The 17,163-nt window shown below is 43.2% G+C and overlaps 1 pseudogene across 1 annotated transcript in view; it reads right to left on the bottom strand.

The window, feature by feature from the left end:
- Positions 1-15,706, bottom strand: part of LOC307095336 (protein S100-A10-like) — a 28,511-nt pseudogene extending 12,805 nt beyond the window's left edge. The window contains exons 1-2 of the transcript in view: positions 15,633-15,706; positions 14,063-14,146 (exon numbers count right to left, since the gene is read on the bottom strand). The product of the transcript in view is annotated as a protein S100-A10-like (transcript). The remainder of the gene's footprint in view (positions 1-14,062; positions 14,147-15,632) is intronic.
- Positions 15,707-17,163: the final 1,457 nt, after the last annotated feature.

Raw genomic sequence — 17,163 nt, 5'->3', positions numbered from 1 at the left:
AGAGGATACACCTTTTTAAAAAAATATTTTATTGATTTTTTTTACAGAGAAGAGGGGAGAGGGATAGACAGTTGGAAATATCAATGAGAGAGAAACATCGATCAGCTGCCTCCTGCACACTCCCCACTGGGGATGTGCCTCCAACCAAGGTACATGCCCTTAACAGGAATCAAACCTGGGACCCTTCAGTCTGCAGGCCCATGGTCTATCCACTGAGCCAAACCAGTTTGAGAGTAAATAACTTTTCTGACAACTCATTGGCTAAGCTCCCTGTAGGCCGCCACTTGCAGTGTTCTTGGTAATTTGGATTATAAGAATCCAAGAAGGTGATCTAAGGTTTTTCCACCACACTCCTGGAGGAAAAAAATGAAGGTCCCTTGAGGGGTCCCAGATTGGAGAGACTGTAGGCTGGGCTGAGGGACAACCCCCCCCCCATCTGCCACCACCCTCCACCCCCCCCCATGCACGAATTTTGTGCACCGGGCCTCTAGTCCTATATAATAAAAGGGCAATATGCAAATCAACTGAACTGTGGATTGACTGGTGGCTATGATGCACACTGACCACCAGGGGCCAGACGCTCAATGCAGGAGCTGCCCCCAGCCCCCAGGCCTCAATCACCTGATTGGGGCCTGCCCACCAACCTCTCAGTCCTGTCCCCTGGTGGGCAGGCTCCAATCACCCATGGGGAACAGGAAACCAGGGGTGGGTGGTGGCAGACACGGGCAGCACCAGGCCAAGGCCCCCACCCCGCCAGTTGCCCCACACGCAGAGAGCGACCAGTAGCAGGGGGTGGGGTGGGGCCAGTGAGCTGGTGGGAACTGCCAACCACTCAGTCCCTCCCCCCTGGACTGCAGGCTCCAATAGCCCAATAGCAAACAGGGAACCATGGTGGGTGGCGGCGGGGTGGGGGACAGGGCCAGCTGTCGGCAGCCTGGGAATATGGCCCTGATCGCAGGACAGGCCTAGGGACTGTACCCATGCATGAATTTCGTGCACTGGACCTCTAGTCACATTATAACTTGTCATGCTACCCTTCACATGTGGCACAATGGAAAGAGACCTGATTAAGACTCAGGCATTCTGGGTTCTTGTTTTAATCTCTATTTACTATCTCTACAATTTGAACAAGCCACTTAACCTGCTGTATCTATGTTGTTTCATATAAAATCATAAGATCAAAATCCTCCCCCATGTATACAAAGTTTTTCTAGGGACCAAAACAAATAATACATTTTTAAAAAATCAGAATAGTATAAAGGTGTTATACAAACACTAGAGGCCTGGTGCACGAAATTCATGCATGGGGGGGTGTCCCCCAGCTCATCCTGCACCCTCTCCAATCTGGGACCCCTCGAAGGATGTCCGACTGCCCGTTTAGGCCCAATCCCTCTCACAATCCAGGAATGCTGGCTCCCAACTGCTCGCCTGCCTGCCTTCCTGATTGCCCCTGACCACTTCTGCCTGACAGCTTGATCACCCCCTAACCACTCCCCTGACAGCCTGATTGATGACTAACTGCTCCCCTGCCAGCCTGTTTGCCCCTAACTGCCCTCCCCTGCAGGCCTGGTCACCCCTAACTGCCCTCCCCTGCAAGCCTGGTCCCCCCCAACTGCCCTTCCCTGCAGGCCTGGTCTCCCCCAACTTCCCTCCTCTGCTGGCCTGGTCACCCCTAACTGCCCTCCCCTGCAGGCTTGATCGCGCCCAACTGCCCTCCTTTGCAGGCCTAGTCCCTCCCATCTGCCCTCCCCTGCTGGCCTGATCGCCCACAACTGCCCTCCCTTACAGGCCTGGTCCCTACCAACTGCCCCCCCTGCAGGCCATCTTTTGGTGGCCATCTTGTGTCCACATGGGGGCAGCCATCTTTGACCACATGGGGGCAGCCATCTTTGACCACATGGCGGAAGCCATCTTGTGTGTTGGGGTGACAGTCAATTTGCATATTATTCTTTTATTAGATAGAATTAGATAGGATAGAGGCCTGGTGCACAGGTGCGGGCCAGCTGGTTTGCCCTGAAAGGTGTCCCAGATCAGGGTGGGGGTTCCCTTGGGGCATGGGGTAGCCTGGGTGAGGGGCCTGTGGTGGTTTGCAGTCCAGCCATGCCCCCCAGGCGACCCAAGCGGAGGCCCTGGTATCTGGGATTTATTTATCTTCTGTAATTGAAACTTTGTAGCCTTGAGTGGAGGCCTAGGCCAGCCAGGGTGTGTGGAAAGCTTGGCTTCCTCCATCGCCGGGGGCAACTCAAGCCTCCTGCTCTCTCCAGCTCTGTGGCTGCCACCATTTTTGTTGGGATGTATTTATCTTCTATAATTGAAACTTTGTAGCCTTAAGTGGAGGCCTAGGCTGGCCAGGGTGTGAGGAAAGATTGGCTTCCTCCATTACTGGGGAAACCCAAGCCTCCTGCTCGCTTCGTGGCTGCAGCCATCTTGATTGGGTTAATTTGCATACTTGCTCCTGATTGGCTGTTGGGTGTGGCTTGTGGGTGTAGTGGAGTGGTGGTTAATTTGCATATTACTCTTTTATTAGATCGGATGAGGAATTGTTCCCTCTGTTACGTGGTAGAGATCAGAATATCTTGTTTATATTTCTACTCATATTTCTCTTTCTAAGACTAACCCTTCCCATTTCTTATTTCTCCCAAGTGAAAGAGAAAGGAAATTAGATAAGGTGAATTACATGGAGAAGATTTGATGACAATAAAGAATTGGTTGTAATGTTTTGGTTGTAAAATGATACTGTGGTCCTATTTATTAAAAAAGATCTATCTTTTAGAGATACATACTGAAATATGGATACACTGGCATGATGTCTGGATTTTCTTTAAAATAATCCATGGGTTGGGGAGTGGCGTGTTGGAGAATTGGGGAGGGCATCGATTTAACAAGATTGGCTAAGAATGACAATTATTGAAACTGAGTGATGCATGCATGGAGTTTATCTTATGATTCTCTCCACTTTTGTATATGTTTGATATTTCCCATAATAAAACTTAAAAAAGTCAAGCGTTGCAAACTCAAATGCCAACAGAACCAGCAGGTAACATAACTGAAGGAAACAAACTGGATGGGGACTATGGAGAACCTGGAAAGACTACAGTAGTCTCCCTTTATCCTCTGTTTTTTCCCAATGATTTCAGTTACAGTAAACTGCAGTCTGAAAATATTAAGTGGAAAATTCCAAAAATAAGCAATGCATAATTTTTAAATTGTGTGCCATTCTGAGTAGTGTGATTAAATCTAGTTATTTTTTGTTGTGGATGTGATTCATTCTTTTGTCCAGCTTGTCCATGTTGTATACACTACCTGCCCATTAGTCATTTAGTAGCCCTTTCTTTTATCAGATCAACTGTTGTGGTATCACAGTGCTTGTGTTCAAGTAACCCTTATTTTACTTAATAATTGCCCAAAGTGCAGGAGTAATGATGCTAGCAATTCAGATATGCCAAAGAGAAGTCATAAAGTGCTTCCTTTCAGTGAAAAGATGCATATGTACAGGAAAAAACATAGTATATATAGGGTTCAGTACTATCCACAATTTCAGGCATCCACTGGTGTTCTTGGAACATATCCCCTGAGGATAAGGAGAGAGAATTACTATATGTCTCATCCAAAGGGTACTCAGCTCCACCTGATTTGCTGGATGGGAATGTGGGGCTGGGCTGTCAAATTTTCCAGTTTTTCAAGCGAATCCAGAAATTTCAAAAAATTGTAAATGAAATCGTACAATCCTTAAATGTTGGCAATTAATTCAAATATGTTTTACTGACACTGTAAACACTGAAACAAGTCTGAGAACCAGGTTCGGCCTGCAGCTGCCAATTTGTAACCTCTGCCTGAAAGGCTAATTTGAGGCAATTTTCACAACTTGGAAGCAGTAGAAAGTAATGGAAAGTCCTTCCAAAATCAACAAAATTAGAATGCCATGATCTTCCTCATTATAAGTCCTGCTCCCATGTATGATTTGTTGTCCACCCCCATCCCTATTTGCATTTCTCTACCTTTATTCTTTACTCTTATTACTTAGTTATTATCTCAAATCCCTGACCACTGAGGACCAAGACTTCAAGAGATTCCCAGACAAGAGGCCTCACAATAACAAATCAAACTGACCTGACCTTTCTTTCTGGCACATTTTGCTGCTCTTCTTAATGATAAGAAGCTATCTTGGGAAAGTCTTAAGAACCATTACACCTCAAGGAGTAAGGGCAATAGACTAGGAAGGGCAGGGCATCCTAAGGAAGAAGCAGGTATTGTGTTATCCTTGAAACCCAAAGTAGTCACTTTTCACTGACAGTTCACAGAGCGGGCAATTAGTGTGTGTTTCCTAATCATAATGGTAGAGGGAGCTGATGGGTCTGTTTTGACTTGCTATGTCTAAGGAACCGCTGAGCTAAAGCCAGCCCATGATGGGTCTGTTTTGAGACCGCCCCACTCTCCCTCATTCATTCCTTCTTCCATGATTACAAGCTTATGAGATGTCTGGTGGGGGTATAATGTTTTTCTCTGAGAGGCTTCCTATAGATGTGATGTTTTAAGTTGAGATGAGAAGTTTGAGCAGGGTTTAACCATTTGAGAATAGACGGAAAAGCATTTCAAGCAGAGAGGACAGTGTGGGCAAAATTCCCAATGTAGGAAAACACTTGTCACTTTTGAAAAATTTACAGAAATTCAGTGTAGCTGTAGAAAGTAGAATAATGGGTAACGATATGGCTAAGGTAGCAGGCAAGAGCCTTGTCAATTAAAGTTCCAAGTGGAACTCATATAGTGAAAAATACTAGGGTCAACCAAGTTGTCTTAAATATTGTATAGCAGGTAACTCCCACCTGATTTCATTTCTTAAAAGCTGGTGTTGTACTACAGGATGTGTCTTGAGAACATTATCCTTTTTAAAAATGAAAATTCTAACCCATTTTAACCAGATGTTGCAGAGAAAACCCAAGTATAGGAAAATACCATTCAAATAAAAAAATTTAAAGAGCATAGATCTTTATGTAATCTTTAAAAGGGAGGAAAAAGATGTAAAGTTAGATCTAAGTGTTGTTTTCAGGTATCTGTGTTACCACAATACAGTAACAGTAATGGCCAGTTGTTCTAAAGTCTTTGAATTAGCCCTAGAATATAAATAAATATAAATAAGAAGGAATAAAAGTTAGGGAGGGGCAGTAGATTAAATTATTGACACAGATCCTTTATTCCACCTTGTATCCATATCCTTTGCAATGTGATTTTGCAGTTCCTCCTAGTAAAAGCCAAGTGTCCATCGCCACTCCTTGACTTTGGGCCTAGCCATGTGACTTGCTTTGACGAAGTGACAAAGAGCCTAGACTTTAAAAGACAGTGCATTTCTCTCTCTCTCTCTCTCTCTCTCTCTCTCTCTCTCTCTCTCTCTGCCCCTCCCTCCCTCTCTCTCCACCTGTCCCTTTTTATTTACACACTAAAGGCTCAGTGCAGGAAATTCATGCACTGGGGGAGGAGGGGGTGGGCCTCAGCCCGGCCTGTGCCCTCTCACATTCCGGGACCCCTCGGGGGATGTCCGCCTGCTGGAATCGGGCCTAAGCCAGCAGTCAGACATCTCTCTTGCAGTCCAGGTTTCTCGCAGTCCAGGACCCCTCTCTCCTTACCACCTACCTTCAGCGGAGGTGGCAGAGGCTCCCGCCACCACCACTGTGCTCACCATCCGTGAGTCCAGCTTCTGGCTGAGTGGCGTTCCCCCTGTGGGAGAGCACTGACCATCAGGGGACAGCTCCTGCATTGAGTGACTGCCCCCTGGTGGTCAGTGCACGTCATAGCAACTGGTCATTCCACCATTTGGTCGATTTGCATATTATGCTTCTATTATATAGGATAATTCATGTAATATACAATTCACCAATATAATGTATACAGTTTAATTAATTTTATGGTGCTTAGTAAAACACATTTGTGCAATGATCACCATAATCAATTTTAGAATATTTTCAACATCCCAAACAGAAGTCCCATATCCATCAACAGTCATTCCTCATTCTCCCCATCCTCCTTTTGCAGACCCTGACCACCATTAGTCTGCTTTCTGTCTATATGGATTTGCTTATTCTGGACATTTCATATAAATGGAATCATACAATATGTGGTCCTTTTGACAAGCTTCTTACACTTAGCACAGGTTCATCCATGTTGTAATTTGAATTAATACTTCATTTCTTTTTATGACTAAATAATATTCCATTATGTGATATACTACATTTTATTTGTCCATTCATCAATTGATAGACATTTGGGTTTCCATAGTTATACTATCTAATAAAGAGGGAATATGTTAATTGACCATCACTCCATCAAAAAGATGGCTGTACCCACAGCTGAGGCCAAGTTCCCATAAGGAGCCTTAACGAGCAATCAGCAGGGACTTGAGGCTACGCCCTCCCCTGCCCCCGTGGGGCTTGACAGGGGACCTCAGGCTGCATCCCACACCCAGCAGGGCTTGACAGGGGACCTCAGGCCGCGCCCCCCCCCCACCCTGGCATCAGGCTGGGGGACCTCAGGCTGCAACCCCCACCCCAGTGCCAGGCCAGGGGACCTGAGGCCATGCCCCCCGCCTGGCAGGGCTTGACGGGGGACCTCAAGGTGCACTTCCTGTTCTGGTGCTAGGCTGGGGACCTCAGGCTGCTCCCCCTGCCCCAGCGCAAGGCTGGGGTACCTCAGGCTGTGCCCCCCACCAGGTGGGCCTTGAAAGGGGACCTCAGGCCACACCCCCAAACAGGTGGGGCTTGACAGGGGACTTCAGGCCACGCCCCCACCCTGGCACCAGGCCGGAGAACTTCAGACTGCACCCCCTGCCCGGCAGGGCTTGACAGGGGACCTTAGGCCATGCCCCCCACCCAGAGGGGCTTGACGGGGGACCTCAAGGTGCACCCCCAGTGCTGGGTCGGGAGAACTCAAGCCGCGCCCCTGCCCAGCAGTGCCTGACAGGGGACCTGAGGCTGCGCCCCCCCTGCCAGTGGGGCTTGACGGGGCACCTGAGGCTGTGCCTCCCTTTTGGTGCTGGGCCAAGGGACCTGAGGCTACATCCCCTGCCTGGTGGGGCTTGACAAGGGTGGGACTGGCCGGGTCTGGATCTAGCCTAATGGGGGGGGGAGTGGCCAGGTCTGGGTCTCACGCGATTTTGAGGCACATGTGGGTGGGTGGGGACTTGACTCTGGGTCCCATGATGCGCCCCAGACTCTGACAGGAGGAAGGTTTTCATATACGTTTTACTAATTTTCTTTCATCTCTGACACTTCTATTATAGAGAAAGGGCAAGTAGCAATATTAAATTATTTCCTCTAATTAATCCCCTTTTAATGTGCACAAATTTCGTGCACCGGGCCACTAGTCTATACTAATAAAAGGGTAATATGCTAATTAGGGCGGACGTCTTCTGGATATCCTTCTGGACAAAGCCGCAGCAGTGAGGGCTGAAGCAAGCCACCAAGGCTGGAGGGCCCATCGCAGAGCCCTGCCAGGTGGGCAGGACCTCCTTCTGCGCAGCATTGATCACAGCACTCTGACAGGGTGGGCAGGGCCATCAGGGCCTCCCTGTGGGCAGCGATGAATGGCAGAGCCCAGGTCTGGTGGGTAGGGCCTCCCTGTGGGTGGGGATGAATGGCAGAGCCCAGGCCGGGTGGGAAGGGCCTCCCTCTGCTCTGGGATTGATCCCAGAACCCCAGCAGGGTGGGAAGGGCCTCTCTGTGGGCAGGTATTAATGGCAGAGCCCAGGCCAGGTGGGAAGGGCCTCCCTCTGCTCTGGGATTGATCCCAGAACCCCAGCAGGGTGGGAAGGGCCTCTCTGTGGGCAGGTATTAATGGCAGAGCCCAGGCCAGGTGGGAAGGGCCTCCCTCTGCTCTGCAATTGATCCCAGAGCCCCAGCAGGGTGGGCAGGACCTCCCGCTGCAGGGCATCGATCTGGGGGCCCCATGATCCATCGCCCCACAGAGGAAGGCCCAGGCCACTGGTCAGCAACACTGAGGCAGGTGGGCAAGGCCTGCCAGCTATCTCCTCACAGAGGGAGGCCCAGGCCAGCCAAGTAATGGCACCCTACACCTTTTGCCCACAGAGGGAGGTGACTATTGGTGGAGTGGGGGTGGCGCTGCACAGATGGCAAGGAGTGGCAGCCTCAGGGGCAGGGCCAGCTGCCAGAAGCCAAGGGAAGGAAAGCCCTGAGAGGCCCCTTCCCCCGCCAGCTCTGTCCCCAATCTACCCCCACACTCCTGACCCTGGCAGGAGGGAGGAGGGAGCCTGATTCCAACCATCCCTCCCCCGTCCTGCATTGAGGACAGAATATGTCTGAAGATCAACTATTGTCAAATGTACCTCTGAAGCTGAAAGAAGACGGCTATAAATATTTCTCTCTTTTCCATGACCAGCATGGCTAGAGAGCAGACAGGAGTCCTGAGTAGGGGTAACGGGGGTTGAGAAAATGAAAGAGACAGACACAAATACAGTAGGGAAAGCTGGGACCAGGTGGTACAGCTGTCCTCTGATGGAAAGACAGGGACCCAGAGCTGATACAGCATGTTTATTTTATACATTAAGATACCAGGAAGTTTCACTAAAGTTTAAGATAAAGAAAATATGTGCATTCTTGTGGCTTCTTTGTAATTGTCACTTCTAGGTGGGCCCGGATAATTGTGTTTGTTCCTGGTGCCTGGCTGGATTTAGATAATGAAATCCACCCCCTGGCACCTGAGCTAAAGGTCAGACTGACAACACACCTGCCTCTGGCAAGGTATGTTTCCAGGACATGGCTCTGCCAGGCGCCACTGGATTCAGACGATAATCAGCTCAGGGGCATTTCCTAGGCGCTCTCTACAGCCAGCGATGTCGACACAACATATCTGAAGACCAACTAGTGGCACGACATACCTCTGCAGCTGAAAGAAAGCAACATAGTCAACAGAAAATGTCTGAAGACCAACTATTGGCACAACGTACCTCCAAAGCCGAACAAAGGTAGTGGCATCAACAAGTACTACCAATACTGGTAGGAACTGCCTTCACAGTGAAAGTGAAGTAAATGAGGATGCAATTATTGAACATAGTTGTGATGGAATGACTGTTACATGTCAATTTTGCCTATCACTAAATTTCTCTGATGAAAAACCATCTGATGGAAAATTTACTTGATGTTGTAGCAAAGGTAAAGTTTGTCCAAATGATATACATTTTCCAGAATACCCGGCATATTTTTAAAAATTAATGATAAATGAAGATTCTGACAGTAAAAATGTCATGGAAAATATTCATTCGATAAATAGTTCTTTTGCTTTTGCTTCAATGGGTGAAAATATTGCATCACCATCAGGATATGGGCCATACTGTTTTAGAATACATGGACAAGTTTAACACCATACTGGAACTTTACATCCTTCGGATGGTGTTTCTTGGAAGTTTGCTCAACTCTATATTTTAGATACGGCCGAAGCAACAAGTAAAAGATTAGCAATGCCAGAAAACCAAGGTTGCTCAGACTCATGATCAACATCAACAACCTCATGCATGAAATAAATGAATTAACAAAATCATACAAGATGCCACATGAGGTAGAAAAGGAAGCCCAATCTGAAGCAGCAGCAAAATGTATTGCTCCCACAGAAGTAACAATGGTGATTAAATATGATCTTAACAGTGATCCGGGTAGATATAACTCTCCCCATGTAACCGAGGTAGCCGTCATATTCAGAAACAAAGATGGAGGACCTCCTTTTGAAAGGGACTTGCTCATTCATTGTAAACCACATCCCAATAATCTGAATGCCACTAAAATGAAACAAAACAGTATTCTGTTTCCTACATTAGATGCAATGACATATCCTATTCTTTTTCCACATGGTGAAAAAGTCTGGGGAACGGATAGTGCATTAAGACTCAGAGACGACAGTGTAATTGACAATGATACTAGACAAAATGTAAGGACATGAATCACACAAATGCAGTATTATGGATTTCATCTCTCCATCCAGGTCACATTCAACCCTATTTTAAATGCAAAAAAATTAACTCAACAATATATTGTCGACTCATATTCAAAAATGGAAGCCAATTGGATAAATTTCATTAAAGCAAACCAATCTAAGTTGAGAGTTGAAAAATATAGTGGTTTGATGGATTATATCACATCTAAATTTGAAAATGACAATGTGCCAATTGGTAAAATGATAATACTTCCATCATCTTTTGAGGGTAGTCCCAGAAATATGCAGCAGCAATATCAGGATGCTATGGCAATTGTAACAAAGTATGGTAAACCAGATTTATTCATAACCATGACATGCAACCCCAAATGGGTAGATATTACAAACAATTTATAATGCTGGAAAAAAGTTGAAAACAGACCTGACTTGGTAGCCAGAGTTTTTAATATTAAGCTGAATGCTCTTTTAAATGATATATGTAAATTACATTTATTTGGCAAAGTAATAGCTAAAATTCATGTCATTGAATTTCAGAAACACAGACTGCCTCACGCTCACATATTATTGATATTAGATAGTGAGTCCAAATTATGAACAGAAGATGACATTGATCATATAGTTAAGGCAGAAATTCCAGATGAAGACCAGTATCCTCGACTTTTTCAAATTGTAAAATCAAATATGGTACATGGACCATGTGGAATACAAAATCCAAATAGTCCATGTATGGAAAATGGGAAATGTTCAAAGGGATATCCAAAAGCATTTCAAAATGCGACCATTGGAAATATTGATGGATATCCCAAATACAAATGAAGATCTGGTAGCACCATGTCTATTGGAAATAAAATTGTCGATAACACTTGGATTGTCCCTTATAACCCATATTTGTGCCTTAAATATAACTGTCATATAAACGTTGAAGTCTGTAAATCGATTAAAAATGTCAAATATTTATTTAAATACATCTATAAAGGGCACGATTGTGCAAATATTCGAATTTCTGAAAAAAATATTATCAATCATGACAAAGTACAGGACTTGATTGACTCGAGATATGTGAGCGCTACTGAGGCTGTTTGGAGATGTTTTGCAATGTGAATGCATGACCAATCTCATGCAATCACAACATTAGCTATTCATTTGCCAAATGATCAAAATTTGTATTTTCATACTGATGATTTTACTGAAGTTATAGATAGGGCTAAAAGGCATAACTCAACTTTGATGGCTTGGTTCTTATTGAATAGAGAAGATTCTGATGTGCATAATTATTATTATTGGGAGATTCCACAGCATTATGTGTTTAGTAATTCTTTGTGGACAAAACGCCAAAAGAGTGGGAATAAAGTATTAGGTAGACTGTTCACTGTGAGCTTTAGAGAACCAAAATGATATTACCTTAGGGACTTTTGCTTCTGCATGTAAAAGGTGAGATAAGTTTTGATGATCTGTGAACTGTAGGAGATGTAATTTATGATACATTTCATGAAGCTGCTAAACATCGAGGATTATTAATAAAAAACACTATCTGGAAAGATATGATTGACGATGCAATCATCCTTAATATGCCCAAACAACTATGGCAACTTTTTGCATATATGTCTGTGTTTGGATGTCCTTCTGATGCAGACAAATTATGGGATGAGAATAAATCTCATTTTATTGAAGATTTTTGTTGGAAATTACACCAAAAAGAAGGTGCCTGTGCATACTGTGAAATACATGCCCTTAATGAAATTCAAGAGGTATTCATATTGCATGGAATGAAATGTTCACATTTCAAAATTATGGACTATCCTTTATTAACAAATACAAATACATGTGATGAATCATACGAGCAACAACAGGGAGAAGTTTTGATAAATTGTCTAAATCAGGCGTCCTCAAACTACGGCCTGCAGGCCACATGCGGGTGTTTTTGCCATTTTGTTTTTTTACTTCAAAATAAGATATGTGCAGTGTGCATAGGAATTTGTTCATAGTTTTTTTTTTAAACTATAGTCTGGCCCTCCAACGGTCTGAGGGACAGTGAACTGGCCCCCTGTTTAAAAAGTTTGAGGACCACTGCTCTCAATGATGAACAGTTGGCAGCATTTTAGACTATAACTTCAGCCATCAAAGATCAAACTGTACACCCCAAATGCTTTTTCTTGGATGGTCCAGGTGGTAGTGGAAAAATATATCTGTATAAATGTTTAATACATTATATTAGAGGTAGTGGTGGTACTGTTTTACCCACAGCATCTACAGGAATTGCTGCAAATTTACTTCTGGGGGAAGAACCTTTCATTCCCAATATAAATTACCAATTCCATTAAATTAAACTTCAATTTTTAGAATCGATATAAAGAGTGAAGTTGCTAAAACCATTAAAAGGGCCAAACTTCTCATTGATGAATGCACCATGGCATCCAGTCATGCTATAAATGCCATAGAGAGATTACTAAGAGAAATTATGAATTTGAATGTCGCATTTGGTGGGAAAGTTCTCCTTCTCGGAGGGGATTTTCAACAATGTCTCAATATTGTGCCGCATGCTATGCGATCAGCCATAGTACAAACGAGTTTAAAGTACTGTAATGTTTGGGGATGTTTCAGAAAGTTGTCTCTTAAAACAAACATGAGATCAAAGAATTCTGCTTATAGTGAATGGTTAGTAAAACTTGGAGATGGCAAAGTTGATAGCAGTTTTCATTTAGGAATGGATATTATTGAAATCCCCTGTGAAATTATTTGTAATGGATCTATTATTGAAGCTACCTTTGGAAATACTATATCTATAGATAATGTTAAAATATATCTAAACATGCAATTCTTTGTCCAAAAAATGAGCATGTTCAAAAATTAAATTAAGAAATTTTGGATATACTTGATAGAGATTTTCACACATACTGTATTTGAGTGATGATTCCATTGATTCAACAGATGATGCTGAAAAGGAAAATTTTCCCATCAAATTTCTTAATAGTATTACTCCTTCAGAAATGCCGTGTCATAAATTAAAATTGAAAGTGGGTGCAATCATCATGCTACTGAGAAATCTTAATAATAAATGGGGTTTTTGTAATGGTACTAGATTTATTATCAAAAGATTGCGACCTAACATTATCGAAGCTGAAGTATTAACAGGATCTGCAGAAGGAGAGGTTGTTCTGATTCCAAGAATTGATTTGTCCCCATCTGACACTGGCCTTCCATTTACATTAATTCGAAGACAGTTTCCCGTGATGCCAGCATTTGCAATGACTATTAATAAATCACAAGGACAAACTATAGACAGAGTAGGAATATTCCTACCTGAACCTGTTTTCGCACATGGTCAGTTATATATTGCTTTCTCTCGAGTTCAAAGAGCATGTGATGTTAAAGTTAAAGTTGTAAATACTTCATCACAAGGGAAATTAGTCAAGCACTCTGAAAGTGTTTTCACTCTTAATGTGGTATACAGGGAGATATTAGAATAAGTTTAATCAATATATTAGTCACTGTTTTTTATCAATGTTGTTTTTATATCATGTTTTTGTTGTTTTCATATCATGTTTTTGTTGTTTTTATATCATGTCTTTGTTGTTATATCATGTTGTTATTGTTTATTTATTAATAAATTTATATATTATTTTCATATACATTTTACTAATTTTCTTTCATCTCTGACACTTCTATTCTAGAGAAAGGGCAAATAGCAATATTAAAATATTTCCTCTAATTAATTCCCTTTCAATGTGCACAAATTTTGTGCACCAGGCCATTAGTAATGAATAATACTACTATGAACATCTATGTAAAAGATTTTGTATGGACATATGTTTAAGTCTCTTGGGTATACATCTTGAGTGAAATTGCTGGGTCATATGGTAACTCCCCATTTAACCATTTGAGGAACTGTAAAGCTATTTTCTAAAGTGGATATATCATTTTACATTCCCACTAGCAGTGCACCATTTTTCACATCTTCACCAACACTTTTTTATTATAACAATCCTAGTGTGTGTGAGCTAGTATCTCATTGTGGATTTGATTTGCATTTCCCTAATGAATAATATTGTTGATTAACTTTTTATGTCCTTATTGAGGATTTATAGGTCATCTTTGTAGAAATGTTTATACAGATCCTTTGTCCACTTACCTCTTGTGCCTATACCATGGCCAGGAGAACAGCCTACCCTGGGTAGCCAGTGCATCTTCATCCTGAGCCCCAGAATGAACATACCTGGAGCAGATCAGAACCAATCATCAGCGATAAGCCAACCCCCATCAGACTCATAGCTTGAAGCATAGCTTCCCAATCCACCTTTCTAGATCAGACAACCCCTAATCTTTTTATATAAAAGTCAAGCCACCAGAATGACCAGAATGACTGGAACAACTGGAATGACTGGTTGCTATGACATGCACTGCGGCCGGCCAAATGGCCTGATCAGGGGCAGGGCCAGCCGGCCAACCTCCTGCGGCCCCTCCCATGGCTAGGCCGGCCCCCGATTGGCTCCCCCACCCCCATCAGGGGCAGGGCCATTCAACCTCCTGTGCGCCCCCCCCTGCTGGCCTGGCTCCGATCAGATAACCAAACCCCACCAATGCATGAATTAGTGCACTGGGCTACTAGTTGACATATAAAAATAAATACTTATTATTGTGTCCCAATGAGATTTTGTGCTTGGTTGTTATTTATTAATACTTGACTGATACTGGAGGGAAGGAAAACAGGTGACATTCTTAATTGCAAATGGCAACATCTATATAGAACTGGTGATAGCAATTTTTGCCTCCTACCTCTCCTCTGCCTCTTAAAATAAAACAAGAATATACTCTCTACCCCTAGAGACACCTCTAACAGATACCTAGGTACCTTTTGAATGATCTCATCTTAAACTTATTATTACACTGCTATTATGTCCTTTTAAGAAGTACCTGAAAATTAAAAGTAATTCTATTATAGATATTTTAAGCCATCTGAATATATAATAGTAATTTACTTACTTTTTATAATCCTATCACTACTAGTACTTAATTATGTTTTCCTTCTGTCCATCCACCCTATGACTTACCACTCCCACCCTACCAAAAAAAAAAAAAAGAATACTATAGTACATTTTCCTCCTTTGCTCTTACCACGAAGAGCTCTGGGACATTTCTACCAATCAAGAAAAATACAAAACTATTAAAGAATTTTAAAGTTTTATTATTATTATTATTATTAGACTAGAGGCACAGTGCATGAAATTCATGCATGGGTGCAGTCCCTAGGCCTGGCCAGCGATTGAAGTGAGAGCTTCTGATGTGGACGGGCAGCACCTGGGCCCCTGGACTCCTGTGTGCCCCCCTCCACCTGAGTCACAGTGCCCAAGTCCCCATGCGGAGATGCGGTGAGCGTGGCTGGATGCCGTGGGCCAGGGTGCAGCGTGGGCCTCTGGGCTGCCCAGTGGTGCCACACATAAGCTGGGCGGCAGTGTGCTCTCTCCCAGCTGGCCTCACAGACCAGCTCCTGCGTGAACAGAACTCAGGAGCCCGACTGGCCCCTGTGGTCCCGGCAGCTGTGGCCAGGCTCACCAGGAAGAGGCTGCATGGGTGTGGGGCAGGCTCTTTGCAGGCTCCTGGCACCTGAGTGTGGGGGCTTCCCCATCATGCAAGCCCTGGCATCCCAGGGGAGGGTAGCAGGGGGAGTGAGACTGAGCTCAGCGGACACCCCACATTCTCACTGCACCTCTGTCCCTATCACCCCCATCCCCAGGTAGTCGGCGAGAGGTCGCAGCATGTCACCAATGCCCGCCATGTTCTGCGCTGCCCCCTGGTGGTCAGCACACATCATAGTGAGTGGTCAAACTCTCGGTAGAACGACCGCCCAAGGGGACAATTTGCATATTAGGCTTTTATTATATAGGATAATACTGGGTATTTACAGCAACACATTGCCAAATATCCTCCCCTTGCCAATGCATTAAATACATGGGAAACCTTAGGAGAGGAATGGAAAATAGTAAGACAAGCAAGCCTGGTAATTTAAAAAAATAAGTTCACCAATGGAGTCTTTTTCAGTGGGAGGAGCTACTCTAAAACTCTCCTCACTGGTAGCTTTACTCATTAGTCTAAAATTAAAGTCTAATCAACCATGGAAAAGAAGAGCCATTTAACAGAGCGAGCAAACTGACATTGGTTACTGTATAGCAGGACACATACTACATAATTAAGTACACTTTCCATGAGCAGCTGATCTGGTATGTCTAACACCTTATCACTTGGCTAAGAGCTGGATGTCACCTACAAGCAAAGGATAAATGAAATAAATTGTGATATTATCTCCCTAAATACTTAGATGGTAAATGGCCATGGTACCTAGAATTCAGTAACAGTTAGGAGGAATTTACTGAGATAATTTATTTTGGTCTGAAGATCATCTGTCTCCTGTAGCACAGACAAATAAAGCTGAGTCTAACAGAAAATAGGCATGATAATCTCACTCTTTACATAGAGTTAACAAAATGGAAATACAATAAACACATATTATAAGACTTATAGCAAACAGTTCCCGAAACACTTGTTTTTATACTGTCCCAAATCAGTTTAGTTTTCCAGTTTCTATTAGTACCAAAAAATAGTTTTTAAAAATAAAAAACAATAAAACAAATATTAAAATATTTAACTTTTGAGATAATCTCAACAAATAAATGAGGACCAAAGTTAGGCCATTATCTCTGGTTGAGTTAAAACTTTTGGGTTCCTCCATGAGTTGCTGAAACACAAAGTTTAAGCATTCAAAAATCAGTGTAATCACCATATTAACATCTAAATAAGAAAAACCATTTCATCATTTCAATCAATGCAGGAAAGGTATTTGACAAAATCCAACCTCCATTTCTAACTTAAAAAAAACTCTCTTAGCAATAGACATAAATTTACTTAATCTGTTAAAGAAAACTATGAAAAATATACAGGTAATATTGTAATGGTAATACAGTGAATGTCTTCCACTTTAGAATGAGAACAAGGCAAGGAGGAAGTTGAGAGACTTGAAACTACATCTCAATTTTCTCTGTGAAGGAGGTAATAGTCTCCACCTATGTATGCCCAGTTTTCTCAGTCTATCACTCTCATATTATTCATAGATTTTGCAATAATCCACTAAGCATCACTGTGCCAAGCACTGTAAGGATTTCTGCTCTGGTGAGGCAATAGTTTTCAAACTTTTGTATGCATCCAAATTACCTGGGAGCCTGTTGAAATGCATATTCC

Source organism: Cnephaeus nilssonii, assembly GCF_951640355.1.
Source record: "Cnephaeus nilssonii genome assembly, chromosome: X".
Taxonomy (NCBI): domain Eukaryota; kingdom Metazoa; phylum Chordata; class Mammalia; order Chiroptera; family Vespertilionidae; genus Cnephaeus; species Cnephaeus nilssonii.
This window is presented reverse-complemented; position numbering and strand designations above follow the sequence as displayed.